This window comes from Rhinopithecus roxellana, chromosome 10, assembly GCF_007565055.1.
Source record: "Rhinopithecus roxellana isolate Shanxi Qingling chromosome 10, ASM756505v1, whole genome shotgun sequence".
Lineage (NCBI taxonomy): Eukaryota > Metazoa > Chordata > Mammalia > Primates > Cercopithecidae > Rhinopithecus > Rhinopithecus roxellana.
The window spans coordinates 28420196-28437271 of NC_044558.1; the positions used below are offsets into that span (position 1 = coordinate 28420196).

The 17076-nt window shown below is 33.0% G+C and overlaps 1 protein-coding gene across 2 annotated transcripts in view; it reads left to right on the plus strand.

The window, feature by feature from the left end:
- Positions 1-17076, plus strand: part of SYT1 (synaptotagmin 1) — a 600629-nt gene that overhangs the window by 105977 nt on the left and 477576 nt on the right. For both annotated transcript variants that reach the window (XM_030939619.1, XM_030939620.1), the window contains one exon: positions 7646-7770. The gene's annotated coding sequence lies outside the window, so the exon portion shown is untranslated. The remainder of the gene's footprint in view (positions 1-7645; positions 7771-17076) is intronic.

Genomic DNA, 17076 nt, shown 5'->3' on the forward strand with positions numbered 1-17076 from the left:
GCTCAACTTCCTATAAGTGTGACCTTGAGAAAAGTACATAATCATGATATTCCTATTATCTTCTTCAGAGGATAGCAAAGATGTGATAAATAATCCACTACCACTAGCCTTTAGCAAATACACTATAAATCTGAGGTTTGCAGATCAAAGACATCACTGAGTAATTTAATTACCCAAGATTCTCAACCAAGAAATAAACCGAATATGGCTTATTATGTGCTACACATTTTAATTGGATTAATTACCCAATCCTCATAACAGCAATGTTGGGATTTACTATTATACCCGTTGTTTTAGTTCGTTTTCTAGATGATGAAATAAAGAATTATAGCTAGGTGGGCAGATCACCTGAGGTCAAGAGCTCGAGATCAGCCTGGCCAACATGGTGAAACTCCATCTCTACTAAAGAAAAAAAAAATACAAAAAAGGTTAGCAGGGTGTGGTGACACACACTTATGATCCCAGCTACTCGGGAGGCTGAGGCAGGAGAATTGCTTGAACCTAGGAGGTGGAGGTTGTAGTGAGTTGAGATCGCGCCACTGCACACTCCATCCAGCCTGGACAACAGAGTGAGACTTATGTCTCAAAAACAAAAAAAGCAAAAAAGAAAAAGAATTATAACTAGGAGGTGCTAGAACCTGGATTTGAACTCAAAACTGTCTGAAAAAAGAAGCCAATGACAACCAAGAACTAATGACTTTTAATAAATCAATTAATTTGTTTTGAAATTGACAATTTTTAAAAGATTAATCTAGTCATTTACTGTAAATATCACTCAAAAGATTATTTTCATATAAGATTCCATTCATTGTTTCTTAAATGGACTTTGCAGTAAAATGATGATAATTATATATAATAATATAAATGTTTCAAACTATTTAAAAGTTTAAATATATTAAATAGTATAAATATTATTAATTATGCTTCATAGAAAAACTTATTAAAAGACACCTTTTGAAACAAGAAACTAAAAATATTCTAAGAACATGTCAATGTTCTTCTGGTTCTAAAGTCTCCTCCAGATTTCTGAAACTTGCCTACAAAGTATTGCTCTTTTTAGTTCCCCTCTCCAGTCACACATGTCAGAAAGTCTGCTGTGCTTGGAGCAACTGAATCCTGTGCGGAGTAAACTTTTAATTTCTTAGCTTGTTCAATCCGAGAATTATTGTTAAATGGAGGTTTGTGACTGACAGTTACTCTGACTTTTATTTCCTAAAGTGTGACTGTGAGTGTGTGTGTGTGTGTGTGTGTGTGTACACGTATGTCTATAGCGAGGGAGGGAGATTTTTCGTGCTTTTTTGCTTTTCCCAAATTTATTCTCCCAAAGATTTTTCCTGCACTTCAGACCAGAGTTTGCCTAAATTCCCACAGTGGTCACCTGTTTCTGTTATTGCTGTTATTCATTATCTAGTAATCAATATACATTCTTCACTGTTCAATAGATCATGTGCATTAAAAATTTTCTCTCAGGATAATACTTTTAGCAAATCTCTAGACTAGATTCATTTCTTAACCAAATTTATCTTATAAAGGTGTCCAAACTTCTTTTGAACAATTTCAAAATCAAATTTGAAAGATAAGTTTACAAAAGATAAAAGAAATACATTCATCTGTTCTCACTAACAAAGGACTAGAGAAAGTGAAGGCAATTCAGTTGAACAAAAACAGGTTGTTAAAATTCACAGCATAGTCTGTGTTGAGATTTTAGAAATAATAAAAAAATGAGAGTAGATGCATTTTTCCATGGATTAAATCAGACAAGAGAGCTAAGCTTTTCAAATTCACGTTTCTGAACAATTGACAAAGAAAAATTATATAAAGTTTCTTGTCTTTCATTTCACATTGAATAATATGGTAAACAGTTTTTCCCAACATTTTTGATTAAAAAATCAAACAAATTTTTCTTTTAATAATGAAGCTGAAACTTGTTTTTCTAAGTATTTTATGCTATTTTAACTTTGTGATTCTAGAGGCAAATAAAGTCTTAGGATGGCTTGACTTGGACTGTATATTATAGCAGAGGCAATGTATAATGAAAAGGGCACTTTTCACTGACTAGACTGAGAATCAATAGATATGAATAATACTTCACCTATGCTGCCAATAAGCTGTGAGACTTTGGGCAAGCAAATTCAATTTCTGAACACTGTTTTCAAGGAAGGGAATCATTGACCTCTTTTAAGAGTCTGGTGAAAATGCATAAACATATATAATTTTAAAAAATATTTCAGAAGATTTGCAGACTTCTAGGAATTAAAGTTCCTATTAATGGGTAATTAAATGAAGAAATACATAATCCTATGTCTGTTTTACGTTGTGTTTCTAATACAATTTGTAATTATTTAATTGTAAATTATTTCTTAAACTAAGAACAAACACTTGGTGTAGGTGAAAGCCTCACTCTTATATTTTCTCCCCCATTTGCTGCCTTTGCCCTTTTAAACCAAGATTCTTCTTATGTAAATATCATGTAAGATATCTTGCCACAAAGAACATTTCAGTGTAATTATTCCTTAAATATTCATGTCTCAGGTAATTAACTGGTATACCATCTGTGATTTGCTTATACATAAGGTCAAAAACCTAAGGTAATGCATCATAAACTAATCATTTATATTTTCTTTGCCAAGGTTCACTGTATCTTTTAACCTACATTGACTACGATGAAGTTAATTTTCCATATTAAAGTAATATTCAAATTAGACTTTTAAAAATTATACGGTGGGAAAAAATGAACACACATAAGTTAAAATTAAGGTTGCAATAAGCAAATAACTTGGCAGCTTTTTCTTAGCAAAAACATATATATATATATATGAAGCACATTTCTCTAAATTATTTAAGTTGGTATACTAAACCAATTTATATCTAATCCAGTGAAATTTATGGCACATATGTTCATTAGGAGAAAATAATTGATAAATTAAGAAACACTTCACTGTGAAAAATCTATTAATATTCCTAACTCATTCGATTTTTTTCTTTCACTTTTGAGTTTTTATGAACTTATTTCTATGCCATAACAATATAGTATTGATAAGTATAAAATATATACATTTGGCTTAAGTTATATTCCCACCAGTCTCCCTAAGAAATAAAGGGTGCCAGACAGTCCACTATCTGCATTTATGTCTAAATTGGTAATAACTAAAGGATTCCAAATTTTATGTAAACATCAAGAGAATGTGCTTAAAATAATTGAAACTTACTCTACAATAATCGAACTTAAGGTCTCAGAGAAATATGTTAGTTAGGATAAATGTATTTTGCTTTCCCATTAGCCTCTTTACCTTCTAATTTTTCATCAATTTGCTTTGCCCAATCAGGTTTTATTTACACATTTTTAATAAGCTACAACAACTCTAACGAATGTTTCTTTTAACTTTATTTTTTAATTCACAGGAAAAATTATATGTATTTACATACACAACATGATGTTTGAAGTCTATGTACATTGTAAAATGACTGACACTAGCTAATTAACATATGCATTACCTCATGTAATTACCATTTTTGTGGTAAGAACACTTTACATCCACTCTTAGTATTTTTATGACTACCTCATATTACTATCTATAGTCACCATGTTGTACAGTAGATCTCCTGTACTTATTCCTTCTAACTGAAATTTTGTGTCCTTTGGCCAACATCTCCCCAGCCCAACCTCCAACCACCCCAGGCCCTGATAACCACCATTCTATGGAGGCTTCTCAAAAAATTAAAAATAAAACTACATTATGATCCAGCAATCCCATTACTGGGTATATATCCAAAGAAAATGAAAACGATATGTCGAAGGGGTATCTCCATTCCCCTACATTTGTAGTATTCATAGCCAATGTATGGAATCAACCTAAAGAATGTTTTCAATGACAAATAACCAGGAACACATTTTATTAATCTCATATGCTCCAACTTACTACGCAAGTTGACCTTGTATAAAAGTAACTTTACAAGAACATTAGCACTAAATAATTCCTAATATCTTGGAGAAAATTTTCAAAACAATGCATTTGTTTACTCATTCAAGATGTATTTACTGAACTACTACTGTTCTATGCCAAGTGATGTTCTACATCCTAGACATGCAGCAAAAACCAAACTGAAAAAAAATTAACTCTTGTAGATTTTCAAAGCAACTATAGTAGCGAGAAAAAGTATACGCAGTCATGTCTTACTTAATGACGGGGACATGTGAGAAATGCATCATTAGGCATTTTGTCATTGGGTGAACATCATAGAGTGTATTTACACAAACCTAGATGATATAGGCTAACTATACATGTGGGTTAGATGGTATAGCCTATTGCTCCTAAGCTCCAAACCAGTACAACATGTTACTGCACTGAATACTGTAGACAATTGTAACACAATGGTGTTGGTGTATTGAAACGGTACAGTAAAAATATGGTATTATAAACTTATGAGACCATTATCTTAAATGCAATTCATCATTAACTGAAATTTTATTATTTGGTGCATAGCTATGTTAGATAATGATCAGTACTATGAAGAAAAATATAGCATTACTTATAAATTAATAAAACAGATCAATCTACTAAACATCAGGTCTTCCAAAAATTATTTTTTTAAACCAATATAATAGTTACTCCTGAGAATAGGTACAAGAATTTTTTTTAATCATGATAAATCTTATCTCCTATCCCTCTTCAGTCCTGCCTCCACCTCAATCCATTCTTCAAAGAGCAACTAAAGAAATTAGATCCTCCAGAGGCTTCTCATGACCCCCCTCACATAGACCCCTCAGCACAAACTGACCCATGCCCACCTCCAGCTTCATCATCCTCCGTGTTTCTCTAAACTCACTATATTCAAGCCATAGTAACTTTTTTTTTTCTTAAGTCTGTCAAACATATAAAGTTCCTTCCTGCCTTAGGTCTTCACACACATATCTTTCCCACGTTGGGCTCAGTCCCCACCTCCCTCATCCCACCCCAACCCCAAACCCAACTAACTCCTGCTCACTTTTTAATACCTGAGTGTGATTTCTGCATGGAAGCCAAGTCTCCATGAGGTTCCCCTGTTTTCACTCTTCAAGAGTCTTTACCTATCCTTTGGGAACTTATTACTATTTAAATTATGTAAACACTTATGTTATACTCTGTGTATTTATCAAATACCCCTCCTCAGATTGCAAGTTCTGTGGGATGAGGTGAGAGGAGGCAGTTGTTTCTCTCCTTGGCCGGTGTACTTTCACTGCTTTGCACCCTGCCTGGCATAAACTAGGCATTTAGAAAATTGTTCCTGAGAGAATTAAAGAATAAATTTCATCAAAAGTGTCTTCAATTTACAACATGTAGTTTTATGCAACACTTGGCAAAGTGGGTTCTTGTGGGAGCTGGTAATATCCTTTAAACCATGGGACTGAGAAAATGATTCTAGTTGAATCTGTGTTATTTAATCTGTGTTTTTTTAATCTGTGGGGCTCTTGCCCCAGACTCTGTTGGAAGTCTGCTGTGCTTGCTTGTAAGCTCATAGTCCCAATGACAGATGGGTTTTAATCTTTGCTATTTGGCTTCTAGAATGGGTATGTATTACTAACTCATGCATTTTCTCTAACATGTAGAATCTGATTCTGGTGGCCGTTCCCTCTGAGGAATAAGATACTTTCTGGAACTTGTAGCCATGGGAGAAAGGTTTCAAACACTTTCAGAGAGTTGAGGAGAAGCCACTTTATACTTGGAATCATTGTTTAAAAAAATTTAATTATGAAAAATCACAAATGGGTAAAACCACTAAATAATCCCAGATAGCAATAGCTCATGGCATGATTGTTTAATCACCTCATGCTCGGTATTCTAAAGGACACACACATAGACGGCAAACACACAGTGTTGCTGATGTTTTCTGTGTTTTTTAGAGTGAGAAATTAGAATTATTTTTGAGGATGGGAAGACTCTTTCCTCACTGACTAGCATATCCCAAATTTACACCATGACAGTTACCAATTTATAAAAATATTTTATTTCCATATGTGTCACCCTAACTTTTTTAGAGGCAGAAACCTGTCTTTTCTCTTTTTTATCCCCATGACCTGGCAAAAAAAAAAAAAAAAAAAAAAAAAAAAAAAAAAGTTTTAAAAAGATGATTAATATTCATTAAACAAATCACAGATAGTAAAGAAGTATTAAAAGCAGCCTGAGCTGGAGTCAACTATTTCTTGTCTGTATCAGCCGGGCAAAATGTTGCTCAGAAGCCACTCAGGGAATAAAACTCTCTTGTGAAGAATCTGTTCCTTTAAACTAAGGACTTAAGTTTTCCCAAACCCTGTAAATTCTTTTGTTTGTCTATATGGATTTATGCCAGAATGATTTCAATCCACTGGTTGGCAGAGAGAATGGTTTAATAACTGCAGAGGAAATATAAAATTCTATTCAGCATATAATAAAAGCTGTAGGGGATTATGTATTCATTTATCCTGTAGTAGGAAAATTCAAATCTTCATATAACAGAGTGTTGCCATGTCAGCTTCCTCTGGAGAGTTGAAAACTGAACTGTAAAGACAGCAGAATGATGTGATTTGTATTGGAGTCACTGGAATCAACAAAACCTAAATTTTTTAAAATTTATTTATTTCAATTGACAAATGACATATTTTATAAACTAGTGGTATACAATATGATTTTAATATATGTTCTACTATGCAAAGCCTCAATTCTTAATTGGTCTACAGGATTCAGCTGATAACATGAATTCTGTCTACCTGTGTTTTTATATCTGTGAAAGAATTATGCTACTTTATAACTCAGTTATTTTGAGATTCCATATTCTAAAATTATTACTTTCAACCATCAAATATAAGACAGTAGAAATATGGGGCAAAATTTTTTGCAGTTTTATATCAAAAAAGTAGATAAATGCAATAGGGAGTGCAGTAAAGAGAACAGAAAGAATTTTTAAAAAGAAAGAATGGGGAAAAAAGAAGAGAAAAAAATGTAAAATAAAGGAGAGAGGAAGGGAGCCCGAAAGGGCAAAGAAAGTGAGGAAGGAAGGGAATATTAAAGTATTTGATAGAGCTTCCCTACCACTCAGATGCTTTTGTATGTGCAGTATTTCAAAGTTCTTCCTAGGTAAATAGCAATGTCTTTCCTTTTTGTTAGCACTGCTGCAGCTGCTGTTGCTCACAAAGAGATTCACAAATCAAAATAGACTCAGTTAGCTTTTCAATAATTCTGAAAAGGTAGGAGAACATTGCCAGAAAAGGATAGCACTCCAGTATCCTAACATGGAGTCTTGTTAGCAAAACAAAGTGTGAATTGCTTAGATAATTCCCTGCTGTTGGTAATTCCACTGGGTGCCTTCTGTGGCAGCACAGGCTATTTCTCCTCTATAGACCAATGCCATTGAGCAGGAGATGTCAGAATAATATGAAAAAGTTGCTCTTTTGAAATGTTTATTCTTCTAGTTTTTTTTAAATGTCAGCATGATTCATACCTATTGGTTCTTAGCCTGGAGCACCCAGCACAACCAGGAATTGAGGAAGCTAGAGTGGGACGTGAATAATGAATGGGCTGCATAAGCAGAAGTCTATACCCAGTCAATAAGCAGAAGTCTATACCCAGTCAATGTGCAGAGTTGCAGGCTAGCATTTTCACAGGTTATTTCTATTATTCTCTCTCTCAAGGGAAAACAGGCAAACTAGCAAGAGAACTAGCAAGAGATTGAACAAACGCCTGGACTCAGATTGGAAGACTGCTCATTTGTCTACTCCCTCATTCCTGGAAATTGCACTGAAACTGTCTGATTAAGGTATTTGGAAAACACAAATTTCTGACACATTTTGTTGATGATCAACCTCCGTTATCCATCCATATCTTTTTATATGTGGCGGTGGGGCAGGGGGGTAGTATTTGTGCCAAAGATTGAAGAACTGTATCACTTTAAAAGTTTTTGTGATATTAAGGGGAAATTAGTATTTGTCACATCTTCTGAAATTATTACTATTATTAATGTTTTCGAAATGCTAGTTTCACTGGTGGCACACTGGCTCCTTGTATAACATGTTTGCTTTCTCCCACTGTCATTTTTTACTCTATCAAATCCAAAGCTGTCATGGTTCATTATCTGTAGATGATCTTGAGCAGCCTTGCATTCTAAAAGAATATGCCACGGCATCTGCCTCTGTGCTTTTGTGACCTGCTGCAGAGATGATATTTTAGCATGAGTCTTGGGTGAGGGGCTAGAGGGGAGAGCAGAATTTGTCTCAGACTGATGTTTCTTTGTACCATGCTGTGTCTTATTCTTTCCTATATGGCTAATTCAACAGTGAAGTACATATATCACACTGTGACTATTACATATGTTAGAGTATATAATTGGGGTTGTAAAGTATCTGTCTGAATGTCTTCACTAATGAATTCCGTCAAATTCAATTATCATTCTTAGACTCTTCATTAACCAATCAAATTACTCCTTTGGTCTAAGTCATTTCTAACACACTTTTATTAGGCATACACACAATTCTATGAAGTAAATGTGAGGTGATTAGATTATCTCATGATCTTTATTTGGAGTCCCACGCTACTGAAGTTTGGATTTCTAAAGAATAACCTTTCACATTACTTCCACTGTATACAGGAGAAATAATGTTACAGTGTGAAGCTCTAAAACTCTATTTTACTACTTATATCTTAGACTTTTTCTTTTTCCTGACGAAGTTTGCTACAGTGGATCACCAATACAAAAATACATAGAAACATACCGACTATATATTCCTATCAAATTAACCTACTTATTAAATAGATGTATCTATAGGCTTATACTATACTGAATCATAATGTTCTTCACCTTTTAGGAATAAATTATTTCAGTACTAGAACTTTCTCCTATCTCTTACAGTAAGATACCACAGTGTAGGATCACAGTTGTTATTGTTGAAACTTTTTTTCAAATTATCACTATTTCTCTACATGGATTTCTTCTTAAACAAAGTGGTTCTGGAAATGCATATACCCAGTATTTATAGTACTTTAGTTTTCTAGGAAATAATTGCCACAGTACTAATTTACATTGGATATTTTAATCATTTTACAATGAAGGGCAGGTGCCTAATATCCTTGCAGTATGATTCTTACCATACAGATCTGAAAATATTTCCATTTTGTTCTCTTCTACATTAATGTCTTTTAGGAACATTTTCATCTTCTGTCCTACCACTATTTTGAGAAGCATCTCAAAACGTGGTCTAAAACCAACCTACCAAAGTATATGTTCTGGGTCCCATGCCAGACTTAAGTCAGAATCTTTGAGAGTAGGCCCTAGGACCAGCATTTAAAATATACATATTAGGTGATTATAATGTACTCCAATGTGTAATAACCACTGCTCTACAAAATGAGAGCAAAGAAACAACTGACAGAAAAGCATTGTAAAACTAGATGTATAACTGATAACAAAAATAAAAGCACCAAAATCAAGTTAAATTTGGATTTAAAATTTTTCTACATGTTTTCATTACTTGCTGCACAAAGCATTCTAGGTTGTTTATTTTGCCTTTAATATGAGTCTTAAATATTTTAAATTAAAATTTTTAATATTTAGTGTTAATTAAGGATATGGATGTCTGTTATTTAAAAGCATTTTCCAAGCTGCCAAATAATGAATGATATTTATAATGGTAAAAGGTATTAAATTTATAATTTGTATAATTCATTAGTATTTTCATATTTGAATCTTGAGTTTTACAAAGCTTTGTAAATAACAAGTCTATCTTTAATATTTTGTATATATATATATATATATATATATATATATATTTTTTTTTTTTTTTTTTTTTTTTTTTTTTTTTGAGACAGAGTCTCGCTCTGTCGCCCGGGCTGGAGTGCCGTGGCCAGATCTCAGCTCACTGCAAGCTCCGCCTCCCGGGTTCACGCCATTCTCCTGTCTCAGCCTCCCGAGTAGCTGGGACTACAGGCGCCCGCCACCTCGCCCGGCTAGTTTTTTGTATTTTTTAGTAGAGACGGGGTTTCACCGTGTTAGCCAGGATGGTCTCGATCTCCTGACCTCGTGATCCACCCGTCTCGGCCTCCCAAAGTGCTGGGATTACAGGCTTGAGCCACCGTGCCCGGCCAATATTTTGTATATATTAAAGTATATAATAAACACCACTTTTTATAGAATTTCAACATATCTTTTTGTTGTTATATACTTTACATATTAAAGTATATAATAAACACCACTTTTTAAAGAATTTCAACCTATCTTTTTGTTATGGTTTCCATTTAAATGAATTACTTGAGTGTCTTACTTTCAGAGGATGCTTTATTAATATAACTAAATTGAATTCTTTGGGCTGAGATTTTTCCATTTTTTCATAAATGAATATTTCCATATTATCTAATCTTAATAAGAATATTTTCTCAGTACGACAAGTAAGACATGTTTGCCAATTTAATATACCAAACTCTAAAGTAAGTATACACTCAAATGAGAGTTAGGGGACAAAGAACTGTCTTCTGAACCATGAAAAGACAGAATGTCATAATTACCTCAGGCACTGAAAGACAGCAAAAATCTACATTAGTTCTAGTAGAAAGACTACAGAGAATGTTTGACCCATAAAATTAATTTTTGCTTCCTACACAGCCGACTCCATGGAGACAAGGTCTAAAAAGTGAAAATGGTCAAAATCTTAAGTTTGTAGGTTAACTTACTTTGTAAATTAAATATGTCCTGAAAAGACTGGAATAATTTAAATTGTTTCTGCGTTCATAAGAATCACTTTATGTATCAAAAATTCTTTTGTTTCCATCTAGTTTTAAAGATTGTTTTTAGATTATGGACAGGCACTACTTAATTGGGTTGTGTTTCAAAAGTTTCATTTAGAAGTTAAATATTTGGGACCCAAAACTTATTTTCAAATATAAAGAATGCTATAAATGACATTTCATGCCCAGATTCAATTTTATGAAATCCACATTTTAGTAAAATTACAAAAGTTATAAAACTAGGAACTGAAGGGAAGAATCATTGAAAACAATACTATATGATCCTGAAAATTAAATCCATTAAACCAAAAATATTAAATTATGTATTTACTTTGAATATCAATGCTAAAGGAAAATAAATTTGCTTATAAATAAATGAGAAATTAAAAGAGGGTAGGATACTTTTCTAAAACACAGAGAAAGTGGGATTATAGCATGAGCAGTATTCCTCTGAGCAGGGGAGAGGGAGATGGAAGGGACAGATGCTGGCTAGATTTAGAGAATGAAAGGCAAAAGGATCTCAAGTATGAGTGGCCAACAGCATTGAACTAGCTATTAAATAGAAAATTTGCTCATAAATGGTATGTTTATAATCCAGAAGAACAGGTGTATTCAATTTTTCTTTTCCTTTTGAGACAGTTTTGCTCGTGTTGCCCAGGCTAGAGTGCAGTGGCGTGATCCTGGCTCACTGCAACCTCCACCTCCTGGATTCAAATGATTCTCCTGCCTCAGCCTCCTGAGTAGCTGGGATTACAGGCATGAGCCACCACACCCAGCTAATTTTGTACTTTTAGTAGAGATGGAGTTTCTCCATGTTGGCCAGGCTGGTCAAAAACTCCTGACCTCAGGTGATCCACTGCCTCGACCTCCCAAAGTTCTGAGATTACAGGCTTGAGCCACCATGACTGGCCTTAATTCTTTTAAAATGAATAGATAACTATGCTGATACACATCCATTTAGAAAGCAGCTGTGTAGAGGAAATGGTAAGGAGAGATAGTGAGCATGCATGCTAACTCAGTGGGTGCCAACTAATGGAGTGAAGGGAGAGCTAATGAATCTCTGGCATTCCACCAACAGCTTTTTCTGAGTGGATTAACTCCTTACTCAAGGTTTTATTGAGCTCCACTTTCTAAGGAATTCTACCCTTTGTTTCTTTCAAAAAAGTCAGCATCAAGTGAACCAAATGTAGCAATTTGCTGCCTTTGTGTGCATAGTTGTTCATTTAATTTATGAAATATTTATTGAATACCTACTGTGTAGTCAGCACTATGCAATTTTTGTTATTTTTAGCTCAGACATTAGGACACAAAGATTATTTTGTTATATTTGAATTTTAGTATTTTGTATTTTACCATTTCTCCTTTATTTTCTGTTTCTTAAATTTGGATGGTTGAAGGGAACAGGTGGCATCCATGCCTAGGGATGGAGGGCTAGGAGTGTGGATAACCCAGAGAAGAAGGTGCAAAAACAGGAGGAATCTGTCTTGTTCCTCTATTCTTCTGATTTTAAGGATGTCTTAGCAGCCCTAAGTAGATCCCCTATCACTTCCATTTAACCTTAAAAACAATTTTTAGAGATGGAAAAAAAAAAATTGAACTATTTGCTCATGATAAAAATTCTCCATTCAAAGTGAAGAAAAACTAATACATTCAAATTGAAGACCTGCAATATATAGCTCTTTTTGGGCTGATATATCTCACTACTAGGCTAATCTATGGTTTAAGAAGCAAGAAGTTAGAAAGGCATCCTGGAAAAATTGCCCATAATTCTTCATCAACTGTAATTTTCAGTGAAATAAAAGTCTAAATCTCCATTACTAGTTAGTTTGAAGTACAGAAGGTCATCATGTAAGTTTCTAAAATCCCTTTTAACTCTAGAAATTCTACTGGAGAGATAGGTGAATAAGACTGGGAAAAGAGAATGGTTCATCTTTTATTGAAGAAAAGTGTTTAGAGGAATTTTTCAGTATCAAACACTCCTCATTTCCATTCCATTTTCAAGAAACAAGAGCAAAGGATGAGTTTTGGCAATGTTCAAAGAAGTGTCTTAGGGCAGGAATAGTCAATGCCTGTGTTGAGTTACCTGAATCTCTATTTGGCACCTTCTGAAAGTTACTATACAAACCTGGGCTTAAGAAGAGGATGATGGTATAGTCTCGCAGCCTTGTGTGAATTTTCCAAATGGTTTTGTTACCTCAAACCATAGAAGTGATAGCTCAAAATTTATAACTGATGCTATGTCATCAGTTGTACTCACATATAAACTTGCTTGATAATATTTACTACACTTAAGTTTCCAATCCATCTATTTTTGTCTCCTACATTTCCCTGATCCAACAAATCTTATCCATCATGCAGCCTGAGTTCATACCTTTGTTTATTCAATGATTTTATTAAGCATCTACAATGTCAGTTATTCTTCAAATCCTCTTGTCCAGGCCCCTGTCCTCATGGAGACTACCGTCTAGTAGAGAGGTTGACTATTAACAAGGAACAAATATATAAATAATAAGACCCACCAAAATCTTGTTTATTCACTAACTTTAATCGTATTTTTGTCTAAATTTTCTTTCTCCAAGTTTTTTTTTTAGTCAGTAATCCTACGCTTCATTTTAGCCTCCTTGATTCTTACTGTTTTCAACATTGCACTAAAATTAATATAATCCACTTATTTTAACTCTTTTAAGATTTTCCATCATCTTAAATGGGAGGAACAAATAAATTCATGAATTAACATATTAGATAAGATGAATTGCCTAAGAAATTTAATCCATATAGCCAGACATAAGTAACACTAGAGTTGCTCCAATGTGGCCATTATGGAATCAAATACCTCACAGCCCAGGCCTCAACGGCATCTTTTGTTGTCATGAGATTTTTCTTAATTACATTTTCCAGTGATTAAGTGTCCCATTTCAACACATCGGAATGCATTTTCTGTATTAAGTTGTCAATGATCATAAACTATCTGGCAAGAACTTATTCCAGTTATCCAAACAACCTCCTCCAGGATCTCTAGCTTAACCATTCAACATTTACTATGTGTACTTGGCACAAAGATGGTATGAAGTTTTAGCCACTAAATTGTTTATACGTTTTTCACACTATTCCAAGATACTAGAACAGGATACTCATTTACATGTGTACACATATAAATGTCTGAATATACATTTTGAAATGCAATCGGTTACATCTGATGATGGTTCAAGAACTAGAAGGATAATCTTAAGGAACATAAAAATTTCACATTTGAAGTTATTGCTAAGAAGAATAGCAGTGTAAGAGTTTAGATAACTGCAAAAGTAAAGAATCAAGGCAGTGTAAAGTTTCTATATCTTAGGGAACTTAACTAGCTGTTGAAAGGGCACCTCTCTGGCATCATTAAAATTTTAAAAATTTGATACATAAAGATGTGCCAGTAACAAGTTTGGTCCTTAGCAATATTCCATTAATGATACTGTCCTTTTCATTCAGTGAATCCGAGAATAATAGTTTTCAGACCTAAATATTTACAACCACGGTTCCATCAAGATACAGAGAACATATATTGTATTGAGTATGCCTTTATCTAGGGCAAATCTTAATAGTGTCTAGAGACAGACCAACTACTAAGAAAAATTACCAAGACAAGTATTAAGAAATTCATATAAATCCCTTTATTACATCTTAGATTTTAAAAATTCTCAAAACAATTCCAGCCTTTACATACCTGTGATGGATTTTTATTCCCTGGACAATTTATCAAGAAATTAAAAATTCAGAGCATCCTAGCAACACAGTGGTATCTTTACCATTACAATATGCCTATTTTATTTATTTTTGTGGCACAAATACCCCAAAGTATTTTATTTATTAACCTATTGGCTGAATTATAATATACCTACAGAAAAGTGAATAAAACATGCATTTTATATAGCATTATGAGATTTTTTTCTCTTGCTTTTTGGTCATTTGATCTTGTAAATTGTTATTTTTTAGTTGTTATGATGAGGATTTAATATCCACAATATACAAAGAAATCTTACAACTCAACAACAAAAACCTAATTTGTCTATTTACAAATAAAAATTACAAATTAGATTGGATAATTACAAATTAGAAAACAATGAAGAATAGAATTTAATTGAATGGAAAATGTATTAAATATTTATATTCGTGGAAGAAACACACATGAAAATGAATTATAATTTGCTATCAAATACACAGAAAATTAGGTGGAGTTTTTGGTTCACAATAGCTGACAAGTTGACAATATGCTAATGTCAAAAATAATCAAATAGAAACATAACAAAAATAATCTTGGGTATGATCACTTCATTAGAGACTTGGGTTCAAATTTAGGTCCCACAATAGAAAAAGAATTAACAGGAAGGTGGAAAGAGCAACAAAACCACAGTTATTTGTAGTTCGTGACACAATCTTGTAAGAAAAGAAATTCCAGATGCTAAAATGAGAAAAAAGAAGGAAGCATCAAATGTGGATTGAAAGTGAATATATACCGTTACAAGACACACTGTATACCAAGAACCAAAAAGAAACTTACTGAAATTGTAGGAAAGAACAACGAATGACATAATACAATATTTTGAGAAGAAAATGTTGACATTTCTTCTTGAATTCTTTTTAAAAGACAGCTATTTATCTTTTGTGAAAAATCGTAATACAGTTCTGTTTAAAAATGAAGAAATACTCTTCTGTATTACCTCCCAATTCTCACATATTTATAGATAAGTATTAAAACTATACTTAGTATAATAAACCTAAATTTCTGAAATATGAACACTCACAATTTTCTAGGTGATTTTGTTATTTAACTGTAAGCAAGGGAGAATCTAAGAAAGAAAAATATATTATTTCTAAAACGACTCCCCTTCAAGATGGCACCTGAATACATAGAATAATCAGATTAATCATTTGGGGTTAGTGGTTGTTTTTATGTTATATAGAAGTAGAAATGACCACTATCTGATGGCATCCAAGGAAGTACCTCTACGGTGACAGAACTGTCACCCTGATCACCATTGCTCGTGAACCCCCTTCCTGTTAATGGGCACATTCCAAGTAGAAGACATGATAACAAATTCTTTATGTACTTTTAGGACTGTTAATTCTAAAACTGTTGGGACTTCTTATATACTGCTGGTTAACTTCTGAGTATAAATGTAAGGAAATTCTATTTCATAATTTAGTGTCTTGAATAGGACTTTATAAATTGGTTTATGATCAGTCTGCTTCAAGTTTATTTTGGATACCAGATGTTCCCTTTATTTAAATCTACTTAAATCAACAAAAGAAGTAATTTCAAACAGTATTCATCCAATAAACTGTAGTTAGGAAAATATACATTAATCTATTTTTATTTACCAACAACTTTGTCCTTTTCTTTAGAAAAGCACTTTGAAGGAGGGAAAAATAAAAACAGAAGGAAAGAGAAATTATATATAACTGTAAAAATTATATGCAGCCTTGCCTGCTTTTTATGTAACCTAGTATTCAAAACTTATCTGGTTTTATCATATTCCATTATGTTATGGACACACAGGCCAGTATTTTCCCACCAGTTTCTCCTAACTAAGGAGAACATTCAAACTGAAAATCTGAGTTTGTGTTTTTCTACTGAAAGAAATGTCGCTGGTAAATAAGGAAGATGATTTATGTGCATAGAGCTGACCTTATAAAAATAATCTCTGTGTTCATCATAAAGTTGAATTTTATTGCTATGTAACATTTGTTCCAATTTCTTTTTGTATATCTCTGATAAACCATTAGTTTGTAGATCTCTGATGCCTTAGAACAGATGACAGTTTAAAAACATCTATTGTGTTTTCCCCCAAATTCTTTCATTAGTCGGTATTTTTTTTTTTTTTTTTATGAAACAGTGACAATTTCTTTCATGGTTACAATTTTTGCAGTGTTTTAGCTAACATATTGTACTCACTGAAAATTATCTTCAATTAAATATATTTATTAATTAACAAATGTATCTCCAAAGTAAAGAATTTTTGGTTTCTAATGCTAGCAATTCTTGTTTATATTTAATGAAATTCACATTTCTCCTGACAGGGGAAAAATATTTTTCCACATTAAGAAAGCCTTTTCATTCATGTCCTGAAACTACATATTTTTGTTCTGGAATATAAATCATCTGTTTATTTGATATGTATGATGAAATTTAGTTTGTGAAACAGGATATATATCTATTTGTATGTCTCTCTGTAATAGAATTCTGGACTGTAATGAGTTGTTCTCCATATACATGAAGGATTAGATACATATCTTTCTTCTTTCCAAAAATGCCATCAACATTGTCAGTCTCAGAAAACAGGTGAAAAATTGCCTCCATGTTTCT